We start from the raw sequence: 12429 nt of genomic DNA on the forward strand, positions 1-12429 counted from the left end.
GACGGTTTAGTACCTACATACTTACCTATTTGATGGGATAAAAACATTTTTGTTACATCATCAAAACACGATAGTTAAAAAGTAACAAGAGACTGTAAAAAAACAATTTTATTTACAAAATTGGTGTCTGAGAAAACATTTTGGTGGTGACCAGTTGCAGTTGCATCCAAAAAGTCCGGTCTTATTCAACCTCAACATTAAAAAGGTTGCAAAGAAAAGTCGATGAAAAAAAATTAATCAACAAAAAGAAGGTTACAATTCCATAAGGAACTGAAATCGAAAATTAAAAAGAAAAATATTTCCGTACAAGTTTGCACAGTAATTTGGTACTTAGTAAGAAACTGATAGGGCTGAAAATACAGACACTGTAGTCTAACAATAGCGCAACAGCGTAAAGCAAAACATGAGAATTTGTTAGTAGCAGTACACGCTTTTGTGAGCAAATCCAGGCGGTACGAACATGTTTTACTATTCCCCTTTACTGTGCTCTTAGTTAACGGGAATAACTGCTGAGTATAAAGGATAAAGGCCCCACTATGATGCTTACAGGGCACTTCAGACGTTGCCCCGACTAAATTGCTACAGTACAAAATACGCCATTCATTACGGTTATGAAACATATCTATATTGCCTAGGTGTATCAGATCAGACTAAAGCTACATTTAGGTTTCCTAAGTTCAGTTCGTTCGTTCGTTCTATCAAAATATTCGGGTCCAACGTTAAATCCGTTCTGCTCTATGGGTGTGAAACGTGGAAGGTCACCAAGGTTTGGCGACGCACTGTAGCAGACGAGGCGAAGAAAATCGGCAAGACCTGGAGCCAGATCAAGCGTGATGCTCAAGACCGAACGAGATGGAGGACTGTTTGTGGACGCCCTCTGCCCCATCTAGGGGACATAGGATCTTAAGTCAAAGTAAGTCAAGTTCAGTTTGACTATCTCCTTTCATTGGTCTCCTAACACATACATATTATGTAATATTATTAACAGTGACATTTGTTATAAGTAAACACGCATTAATTAGCTAATTGGTTCGAATACAATTAAGGTTTGAAATACTTTTTCTTTTAGTTTGCCAAGAGGCTAAAATAAAGCCCTTTTCGCGGCTAAATATTCCCCAAGCCATAAATGATTAAACTTTCTTAGCCCGGACGCCCACGCCTTAATTTCTAAATCTAAAACATCCCGTAACGAGCGGCTCAAAGGGCTCACGGTGATTTGGCGAGCAAACATCTTCAAGCGACGAAGTAACGAAACTCCTCGTCCAATATAAAGTTTGTCAATATTTCTGTTGTAGCGACCTGATGCCCACACACATTGATTGGGCCTGCCCGCTCGCGCGCAAAATAAAGTTCAATAAAATCCTACACCCCAGGGGAGCGACTGATATTAGCGCCGACCTAACTTTACTATAACCTTTCTGCATGGTCTCAAGTTAAGTGGCAAGAAAACGGAGGATCGGGCTCACTATTACCCTTTTAAAGTTAAACTATTCATAAGGAAAATATACCGGGTATTAGTGTTGCCAAGTAAGACGCTTACTTATAATATCTTTTATGCTATCCTTATTGCTTGCCATAAGAAAAAATATTGTTTAACAATACGCATAATAGCAGAACTAATCCGCCGTTAACTTAGTATAGCAAGAAGACGAAAAGAAACAAAACAAAATAATCAATCCTGGCCATTAATAAAAAAAAAATATTTCTTTCAAGGGTCACGTATTTTTCCATGTAAAAACATCCAATAAACAATCTAAAGATTTCAAAAATGGAACGTGAAATATTCGTCCTGGCCGCGACGAAAATAATTGTGCCAAGAATTGTTATTTAAAAATAAATTCGAATAGCTAATCCGAGGATTTCGTAAATAGAACGTTGAAATGGACGTAACTTATTCTTACTGGCCACTAAGAATGTGTCGCGGGTCAAGCGGCGAGCTAACGGAACCGCGATCTGAGAGTCTTGAGTGGATTGAAATGCATCTGGCGGGAACGCCTTTTGCCACCGACACAAGCCAAGCGCCAAGCGACCTTATTTATGTTTTTAGAACATTGGTTTATGTAAAATAGATGTATCTTTATTGATGATGAAAGACGGCAAAACATCTGAGGATCAATCTTTGATTAGCTACATGCCAGTGACATTTTCGTGTCTTCAATTTTTTTTTCAGTTATGTTTTTAACCTTCAAAAGATGATCAAAGGTCTTCAATCCGTTTTGAATGTTTCTTTAACATTTTTAATCCGAAGCCACTTAACCCCGATTTCAGGCTCCATCTGATTTCATAGAGACAGATATGGAATAATCATTAACTAAACTCGAAACTTGAGTGTGTTCTAACTTAACAATACCTTCTGTCAGAAATTCGGAAGTCGTTACGTGCGAGCCTGGGTCGTTGTAATGTGCACTAGCGTTCTGGAGTTGCTCTAGTTGAAATCTAGTTTATTTAGTGCTCTTGGTGTATTGTTGCCGGTAACACAAACTAGGTGAGTCGAGTACCATCTATTGAACCATTGTGCCTGTTTGTGATTTGCGATTGTGAGTGGCTTTATTTAAAGGTGGCTGTTCGCACCGCGACAGAGACAGGAGACCGAGACACGAAACCGCGACCGTTATTTGACTAAAGGTAGCATTCGGATCAAGACGACCGCGACGCGAGACCGCGACCGGCGACCGCGACCCACTGCTTTATATGAATTAATAGGAAGTGCTGACGGATGCAAGCGCGACGTGTGGGCGTGGCCTGCCGGCTACTTGCGTCGCGCGACTCGGTCGCTCACAAGGCAGTGCCGTGACGCGACAGATGCAAAATGGCCGTGTTTTCTTCGCACGAAGACGAAATTTTAATAGAATTAGTAAGTTTCGTATGGGTTGCACGACTCGTGTCGCGAAGATTCGTGTAGCTGTCGCCCTGCGACCTGCGACCGGTTGCCTGTCGCGGTCTCGGGTCGTGGTCCCTCGTCGCGGTCGTCTTGATCCGAATGCTATCTTTAGATAGAGACCTGTGTCTCTGTCGCGATGCGTACTGCCGCCTTAAGAAGAAAATGTCGATGACATTTTGACAATATGTCAAAAGTATGACTCATGGCAGCAAGTCGGCAGTTTTATTTGTAGACTGTATTACACGCCTGAAAGTCGAGTTACTTTCACTATTTACAACGGCTGGACCGATTTTGATGATCTCTGGTTTGTTGAATTTGTCTGCAGCCTAAATCTATATTTATAAAAGCGAAAGGTCACACGTGACTCACTCATTACGAAATCTCAGAACCTACAAGTGCTAGGAGTCTCAAATTTTGCATGGGGGTTCCTTTTAGAATGTAGGATTGTAGGTGCTCACTTAGAACCGATTTTACAAAACTCCTAAGGGGGTAAAACGGCATCCACGCGTACGATGTCGTGGGTGGCGGCTAGTAGTAGAATAACTATTAATTTTGGGAAACATTCATGAAAAAAGAGTTACGAAGCAAATTGATCTTAAAAATAAATAACATTGGAACTCTTCACACTTCGGAACCCGTTATGTTCGATTTCGAATCGCACTTGGCCAGTTTTTATCAATTACTCCTATGTAACCTTAACTACCATCATCAGCCATAAAGCTTACATTAAATACTTATCGTTAAAGGAAACGGCTAATATAAAATGTTTATTATTGAAACGTTTCTTTACGGTGCCTCTTTTGTGAGATTTATTTACTTTAACTCAATCGATTTTATGTTTCTCCTCGTAAAACCAAAGAGCTATGAAATTATTATGTGTTTGTTATTATGTAGCTTTGCAAAGTATTCTATGTTATAGAGAATCAGTTTATTACTTTATTTTTACGGTAATAAAATATGTTATTCTTTGCACGACATACACCGCAGTAAACCACGTCTACTCACGCTTACCATGAATTGATTTTAAACGAAGAACCTCGTCTCATTATTTATGACAGACCGAAACTCTCAGAGTCAAGGCCACGAGCAGAAACTAGCTAAAAATATATCGAACAATTAAGTCTTACATTTTCAGACCAAGCTCTAAAACCAAACCGATCAGATTGGCTGATCAGGGTAGCTAGCTACATCTGAATAAATCTGACGACATAACAAGCAATAATAGCTTTATTGATGTGTTAAAAAATCGTAAATAGAAGCTATTATTCCCAATTCTCCCCTGTCTGCCGGATCAACTAGGAATTTCCTTCCCAGTTCTCACCCGGATGACAAATTTTCCCAACTTACCCTCTAATTAGAGCCAGTGGAGAAAACTAGTAACTTTTTTTCCAGTTGTCACCCGTAGTAATGGAATTTGGAATGTCCATGGAATCAATCATCGACCCATGAGATTGTCACTTCCACACCACTCGCCGCGTCAGACCCGGATGAAATTGAATCGAAAGACCCGGAAAGCATGAATGCATCGCGTCACACACACTCTTTGATCCGGATATCCGGCTACCCGGATTTTTCGCGAATCCATCAACGCAGTTTTTTACACTTTGATGACCGCTGCGCTTGAAATCGACTCCATCAGAAACAGATGCCAATGTTGGTTCTATGATTGAATTACGGTGTGGACTGCTGTTTTAGAATTGGTTATTTGATATCACGAACCAAGTCGCCATATTAAAAACACACTTGAATTGAGAACCTCCTCCTTTTTTTGAAGGCGTTTAGTAAAATGACACAAAAAGGGGGCGTCACAATATCTTCGAGAATTATAATTTACATAATAAGCTTATTAAAATTCAGATGTTTTAATGGTTTCTGATAGGTACTGGCGTATTTTTATTAAATTAGTAAAGAATAATGCCCTGCAATTTTGATATATAAATGTTTTTTTTTTGTCAAGTGCCCATAAGAGACATAAACTATTGACTATAAAATACCAAAATTTGGCAATGAGTTAAAAGAAGTGCATAAACAGTATATCTTGATACATTAACAACAATAGTTATGACAGTGACCTCTTTAAGATAGAGCAAGGACTTCTTCATTACTATGTAGGTACGGTTGGTCGCAGTGACGCGTGTCAGCCATTACTGCCAGCCGGTCGACGTGAAGCTAAGTATGATACGGAAATTCAAGAACTTAGGGTTACTTAGTCTCTGTTTTATTTGAAAATCGCCAGTTTACGTGTTATATTTTTCAGAAACTTATCATTCATAGTTGTTCCTGAATTGATACGTATTTATTGTCCCGAAGGGTAGGGAAGGTAAGTGCTAGGGTTAATACTGGGACGTGTAAAAGCGCGTTTTAAGAGCCTATTTGCAAAAATAAATGAGTTTTTATGAGTTTTTATTTATTGTTTCGCAAATATATTTTATTAGTCAGTAAAATTTTTTGACTATGAACTATGTGCTGAAAATGAGGGCGTTTAATTAAATTATTTTTTTCTCAGTCCAGAACTATAACTAAATTTAGTTATGAGATAGAACCAAGCAAATACTTGTAGAAACTTAAGTCTTGTTTTTTAGAAAAAAATTACTAATACAAGCTAAGTGAAATCTCAAATTACGCAAGCAACCATCAGAAAACGGAACCATGAAATGATTTTTGTTGTAATAGCAATATGAAATTAAGCTGTTCTAAACGGAAAAATACCTCACGTAAAATATTTACAATGTAAGATCTCCAAGTACAAAACCATTTAGGTACTTCATGGCAGAAACGTACAACATTCGTGCAATATGGCGAAGCCACAGAGCTGAAGCACAACACAATAATATCAAGCCTTTGATGTACACGTATTGCCAATAAACTATACTTTGACAGCAGATTGTTGCCAAATTAGGATATATTACTATAGTTAATTCATAGCTCCGAACCACTGATTTAGCGATATATGACTAATAATAATTTTGAATACCGTGAATAAAGCTCTATTAATAACGAAGCTCAAAGTTCAAAATAGAATGAAGCCTACTATTTTAGTCTACGAGTTACTGTTTTTATCAAAATTAATTAATAACAACAAAAAGTAACTTCAGTAGGTAGGTATACTTATTAAAATGCACCTCAATATTTTTAGATTAAAAGCTAGTGGGTGCTAATTAAAATCTTACGAGAACTAAAACAATCTGTTATTTTCTAAAATCGTTTTGTTTTTTAATGAATCACAGAGCATGGAATCGTCGCGCGCCGCGGCGCGTGCTCTGTGGATTGAATATTGAATAAAATTAATATATAAATAAATGATAAATTAATATTTGTAAAAAGCACGACAGCATATATAATATTACATTTTAAACTTTCGCGTTCAATTACAACTAAAATATGTAGTAAGACACGGGTCTTAACGCGATGTTTACATTATACACATCAGTCTGCTCGTGACCACGGTTGCAGCATCGCAGCCGAAACGTCATGCCGTGAGTACCTACATAATGTAACTCATTAATAAACGTCTCGTTAAGACCCGTATCTTACTATTATAGATAATATTGTCTGACAATCTACCTGACTATACGAGCAGTATTACTGTGAGAAGACTAATGAATATTGCAGTACACATATAGAATTTATTCATCAAATGAATTGCTATCAAATAAATTGCTGAGCAATTACATTACGCCGTGTAGACGTTAATTTGATGACGCCATAACCCCCAATTAGTTTGCTTTGACTGAAGTTAAAGTGTTCAAATAATGATCAAAATGCTTGAATTGAACCCTAGTAAGTGGAAATGGTACTAAGACTTTACGGCGCCTTCATATCGACCCCCTCTCACGCATGAAATCAAAATTTTACGATGAATTCATGCTTTATACTTTTACAATATCAAATTAACGTTGTATTTAAACCATGGACATTCCACTGAGTAAGTGGCAAGTTGCTTTAAGTAGTAGTAGCAACGAAACCACGATACTAACAAGACTTTGAATAGTGTTAATGAGGAAGTAACTACTCAGAACTTTAGTCGGAGATCGTCCGTGAAAGAGGCCCTAAATGAAACAAATATTATAACCTATATTGTGAACGAAGCCTTACAATGACGGAAAACTTAATCAATATTTACTCGTCTGAAATTGGACGCGAAACAGAGCGCTGCGAGATTTTGGCCCTAGAGTTAGGAAGTTTAAGGTTTAAATGTATCTGTTATCTGTATGATAACTAGTACTATAGCATACAAATAATATGTCTTTTATCATCATCATCATCATCATGATTTCCACATCGCCCGTTTGGTAGCGGCCTGCACCGGGTGGACGTCCCACGCTGTGTTTTCCGCAATATGCCTTTAGATACTTTTTTATCCAGTAGCAGAACAATTGGCTACAAGTCAAATGATATCCTTTTCAACGGTAGTGGCAGATGATGACATTTTATCCAGTTTTAATTGCTTATACTTCTCTCAACAAAGCGTTCGAGTGTACAATAGAATCAAATAAAAAACGTATTTAACTTTCCCACCTGTTGTAATATGATATCAAACTCTGCCTCCAATATTAACAGAATGGGAACGAAGTCTTGTATTTTACCGACGACCCAAATCCGAGAGGAACTTTTTCATAAAACTTTTTCACCCGATTGTCTTGACGCTCCGTTAATTTTTATGCGAATTCCAGAATGTTATGGAAGAATCCCTGATTGTTGCACGCCTTGATTGGGAAGTTGCGTAATGGTGATTTACTGCAGTGAGACAACAGGCTCTTTCATTTGGCAGATTAATAAACTTATCGTTTTTTGTTTTGCTTGTGACGTAACGCTTTCACGCTAGGCGTTTACCCAACCGTGAGTTGTTTCGTTGTCATCACGTTAATGAATTTCTAATTCTCTGTAATCTTGCGACACGACAATCGTAAATGCAAGTGGGAATAATTTAAATTACTTCTGGAATGAATGAAACTGTATGTGCCTTTCCTATCATAAAGTACCTAATTTATCATAATTAAAGACAATGATTAAACAAAAGTAGAAACTGCTTTGCTAAAAGTTCAAATATATTACCTATTTTAAAATAGGTAAGATTTCAAAACTATTTTTCTGATCACGCGTAAATAATGAAACTGTGATGAATGCAACAGGGATTAATGAAACCTACGCTAGCGAAGTTACTAGTCAAATCAAATCAAATAAAAATGTCTTTATTTTTATCCCCTCATCTGGCACGTGTTCGCGCGCGCCTACGGACTAATTCAATTAGTAATTAATATTAGTACTTGCAAATTGACACAATCTTCTGAAGGAGATATTTTAAATGTCACGTTATTTTTCACCAGCGAAATATTCTTGAAAATCATAAATGACTAAGGACGAGATCGGTCGTCCGAACGAACAAAAACTAAGCTCGAGTGACGTATGGATGTCAGTTAGTCCGCAGCTAATTGACATTGGAAAGGAAAAACCTCAAGCAAATAAGAAATTAATCTTAATGTGCGTAGGTGCCAAAAACCCTTAGCAACGTGCGATATGAAGTACGAGTATGTTGTGTCTGAGTCATCATTAATGGATGTTCTGCATTTGACACGCGAAATGTACACATACATAAATAGGTAAACGAAGAGTCTGGAAATTGGTAGCGTTCTCTCTATTCTGTAATAATATTCTATGGAACTTTCCAATCTTCGTCATACTAACTTAATGCTAATTAATTATTAATATCCCAAACACGAAGATATTTGAATAGTTTACCAACCAATATAGGTGACCTGTTTTACTACTTACCAATAAAGCCTCTGTACTTGTTAGGAACTTATCTCTCAGACAAACTGTTTCATCATTTCATAGGTCTTGGATAAAGGCTTATCTGACAGATAGTCAGCAACTTTTATTTATCAGATAGCCTTATACGTCATATCTATCTGGAATAATAAACACATGATCTTGTAGAGCTTGATTAACTCTAGCAATAGTACTGAAACGTTGCCACCACTACAAGCACCGATCCCGTTAACCAAATTAAAATAACAAGGTCAGTCGCTAAAGCCACGTTCACATGAGAAACTAGATGCGGAGCTCAACGCAGGACGTGAAACTTGTTGCAGCACGTATTTTACAATAATAGGTAATTTTTTTAGTGTTATTTAACTTAACTTTAAAAAATTGTGTAGAAAAAGTTTGTAAAGTATTCGAAAAATAACTCTACAAGAGATTATGGAAATAATTATTTTGTTTATATTTTTTAAGCACAAAATATTTTTGTTGTCAGACACTACCTACGCGTACGAGTAAGTTTCAACAAAATTATTGTGTTATCAAGTAAACTGTCTAAAATCCGTAGTTCTTTAAATGTCAAAAACATAAGTAGCATTTATGTTTTATGGATTTTTATTCCTTTATTCTAATTACCGATGATGCTATGTCACACTTTTTGGAACCCCTTCTGAAGCAATAAATGTATAATAAAATAATATTTGGATTTCCATACATTTCATTTGTCCTTTCCCACGCTCTGCTAAGCTCCGCGAGCACGAACGCGCACTTATACGCCTGTCGATTTGTCTAGCTCCCTAATCAGTATGTGCGCCGTCTTTATTTTACAAGAGTCAAGTAGGTAATAAAATATATTTTAGGAAACAAAAAAAATATATTGTGTAAAAAAGAGGCACGATTACATTTCCATACAGGCCCTGCTAAGCTCCGCGAGCATGAGCGCGCACTTATACGCCTGTCGATTTGTCTAGCTCCCTAATCAGTATGTGCGCCGGCGCTATGAGTTATGACGCCCTACATTTGCACGGAGACCATAAATTCTCTTCTCCCGATCTCCGTTCGGTTTGGCTGCCGAATCCTCAATGAGTTTCGCCGTGAAATTAAGGCGAGTTGATTTGTGAAAGAAAACTAAGTTGATTCATTGGCCTGATATTTATTTTAATAAAATTACTTAGTTGTCAAAAAAATCATTCTAGAGATTTATAATACTTAATTAGATACCTATCAAAATCATTACTCTTAAAAGTTCTCCATTTAATGAAATTAGACCTTGAAATATACCTAATATTTCAAGGTCTGACTTCATAAAAACAAACTTAGTTACTTACTTTCAAATAAACTTGAGTGTATTCAGAACCTTTATTACTCTACGAAAGAACTTCAAAAGGAATCTAATATGACGAGTGCGAAATCAAACGTAACATGCGAGTTGCTTAGCTTTGGAGACGAAAAAGAAAATGAAGTAGACAACAAACATCGAGGTTAGCCAATCCAATACGTTTACAAAAACACTGCCCTCAAAGGACGCCAAAGCCATATTGCGATACGCTAACGTTTTTCGGGCTGAGTGCTCAAAATTTCATTTTCAACTCCTGTCAAAAGCAATGCATGTTAACTTCGCGCCGTAACTTTTCGTCTCTACGGGAACAGGTGTGGGTGGTGTCATGTTCGTCCCTCTTTTTAACAAAGAGAAACTGTTTGCTATTGCAAATGACGGTTTGCGGTACGAGGAGACAAAGGATAGCGCTAAGTTTGAGCAATTCGGTGCCGCACAGCAAAGTAAACCAACTAAAGGCTAAAGGATTTTCTGTGTACTCGTTTAAAGTTAAGATACCGAGTCGTAGCGGTTTTATAAAACTATGACAAAAGCGAAGATTCCGTTGAAATGTTTAATTAATAATTTGCGAATGTTCTTTGGAGCTTATTGTCAGTTCCAGGAATTATTGAGGCAACTCCCACACGTTTCGGGGTCGGATTAATAGTTCAGTGGGTCTAAAAGGGCTGCATTAGCAATCCTTTAAGTCACGTCATCATTCTCGGAGTTGTAGTAATCTGTTGGATTAACTCAAAATTCGATAATTATAGAAAGGAAATGTCTGTCGACAAAACTAAAACCGTTTCAGAAAGGATAAAATTAAAATAGGCACGCGTACGTGATTGCTATTACAAAAAGAAATTCGTAAGTTTTCGCGTATTCGTTTGCTCTTACTATTCTCTCAAATTAGTAAGAGACATTCTGAAAAGTATAGGATGAACATCTGATACCTCATAGATAAGTAGTACCTATGTGACTAGCCTAAAACTCATTGTGCTTCTCCAAGTTTGAAGCTTTATTGTAGGTAATTTATAATTCAAAACTCTGTCCAAAGTTTGACTCCGCAATAAATATCCAAGCCACTCTTATTTAATTTTAATATTAATCGGAATACACTCTAATTTACGAATCATAATCCCAATGTGGGCGTTTAGGCTCGAAGTTCAATATTTGATTAGTTTTTTATTAATTTCGAATTCTGAGAAATACAGATAGGTAATTAACCAGCAATGGATTTGAATTCATGAGAATTTTCACTTTGATCCGACGAACCTTTGCTATGAATTTAACTTTCTCATAGATACGTTTTATGTCATTTTGTGTTTCGGAGAATTCGTTAGATTCTCGCGGTAACAACAGCGTTTCACATCAAAAGAAAGCCGCCTTCCGCTCGTCTGAAAGAAGCTCGATTATCCCCACTACACACGGATGCGTAGAACAGCAATCACGGAGTAACAACCGTGAAAATTGTAAAAGGAAATTTATAACCTTATATGGTATACGGGATGACATATTTTGCGCTATTAGCTTAGACATACTATCGTATTTAGCACTTTTTATTTTTGAATTTGTATCTAGATTTTCTATGTTCTAATCATAAAGCATTTGAAATGAAACCTGACATTATGTATATTGACAAACTCACAAATACCTATGTAATTTCGTTTTATAAAAAAAAGAACTAGGTACGCTCCATTCTACTCGTGAATGAAGTAAAAGCACTCTCACTTTGATAGCTGCTATGAAAACCCAGAGTGAGCTAGGAAGTGAATGCTAGCCGATCTCCACAGCCATAATTATGTCAGCTATGTAAAGGCTTAAATTTCACGCTTTATGACGGCATTACGCGGATAGAGACATGCGATTTTTGGTTTTACAAAGATAATACGATAGAGAATAATTCAAAATAATAAAAACCACCTATTATAGGGGCATTTTTTTGAGAAATTTATCAAATAACCAAAAAAATACGAATTTTTAAGCAGATTTTTTTCAAAAAGTCTCATTTTTTATTATTTGTTGGCATTTTCTGGGTATTTTATGTATTTTTTCAGTATTGCCTGTTATTTAGCATTATTACTGTTTTTATTTTATCAGGATATACCTCTTAGTTTAAAAGTTATTACGTTTTCTTTACAATAAGTAATTGGAAGAAAAAAAATTCGATAAAAAATTAAAAAAAAATCTCAAAAAAAATTTGACCTCTTTTTTGTCGATAAAAATAGGTCTAGTTTTATCTATTTTCATATGTACACTTTAACGTGACTCACACTGTATAAAATTCTTGTACGGCAAAATTACCAGTATACGTAAATTTTTTACAGCGTCCCGCCGAGTTTTCGCGAGTAGGCACTTAATAAAAATTCAACCGAGTCAGGCTATTGGCGTTTATTTTGATTGTGCTCTCAAGTCGTGCCTTGAGCGTTGGACAAGTGCACTTGGAGTTACGAGAACACTGAGACTTTCCAAGAAA

The sequence above is a fragment of the Ostrinia nubilalis genome, chromosome 7 (genome assembly GCF_963855985.1).
Source record: "Ostrinia nubilalis chromosome 7, ilOstNubi1.1, whole genome shotgun sequence".
Classification (NCBI taxonomy): Eukaryota; Metazoa; Arthropoda; class Insecta; order Lepidoptera; family Crambidae; genus Ostrinia; species Ostrinia nubilalis.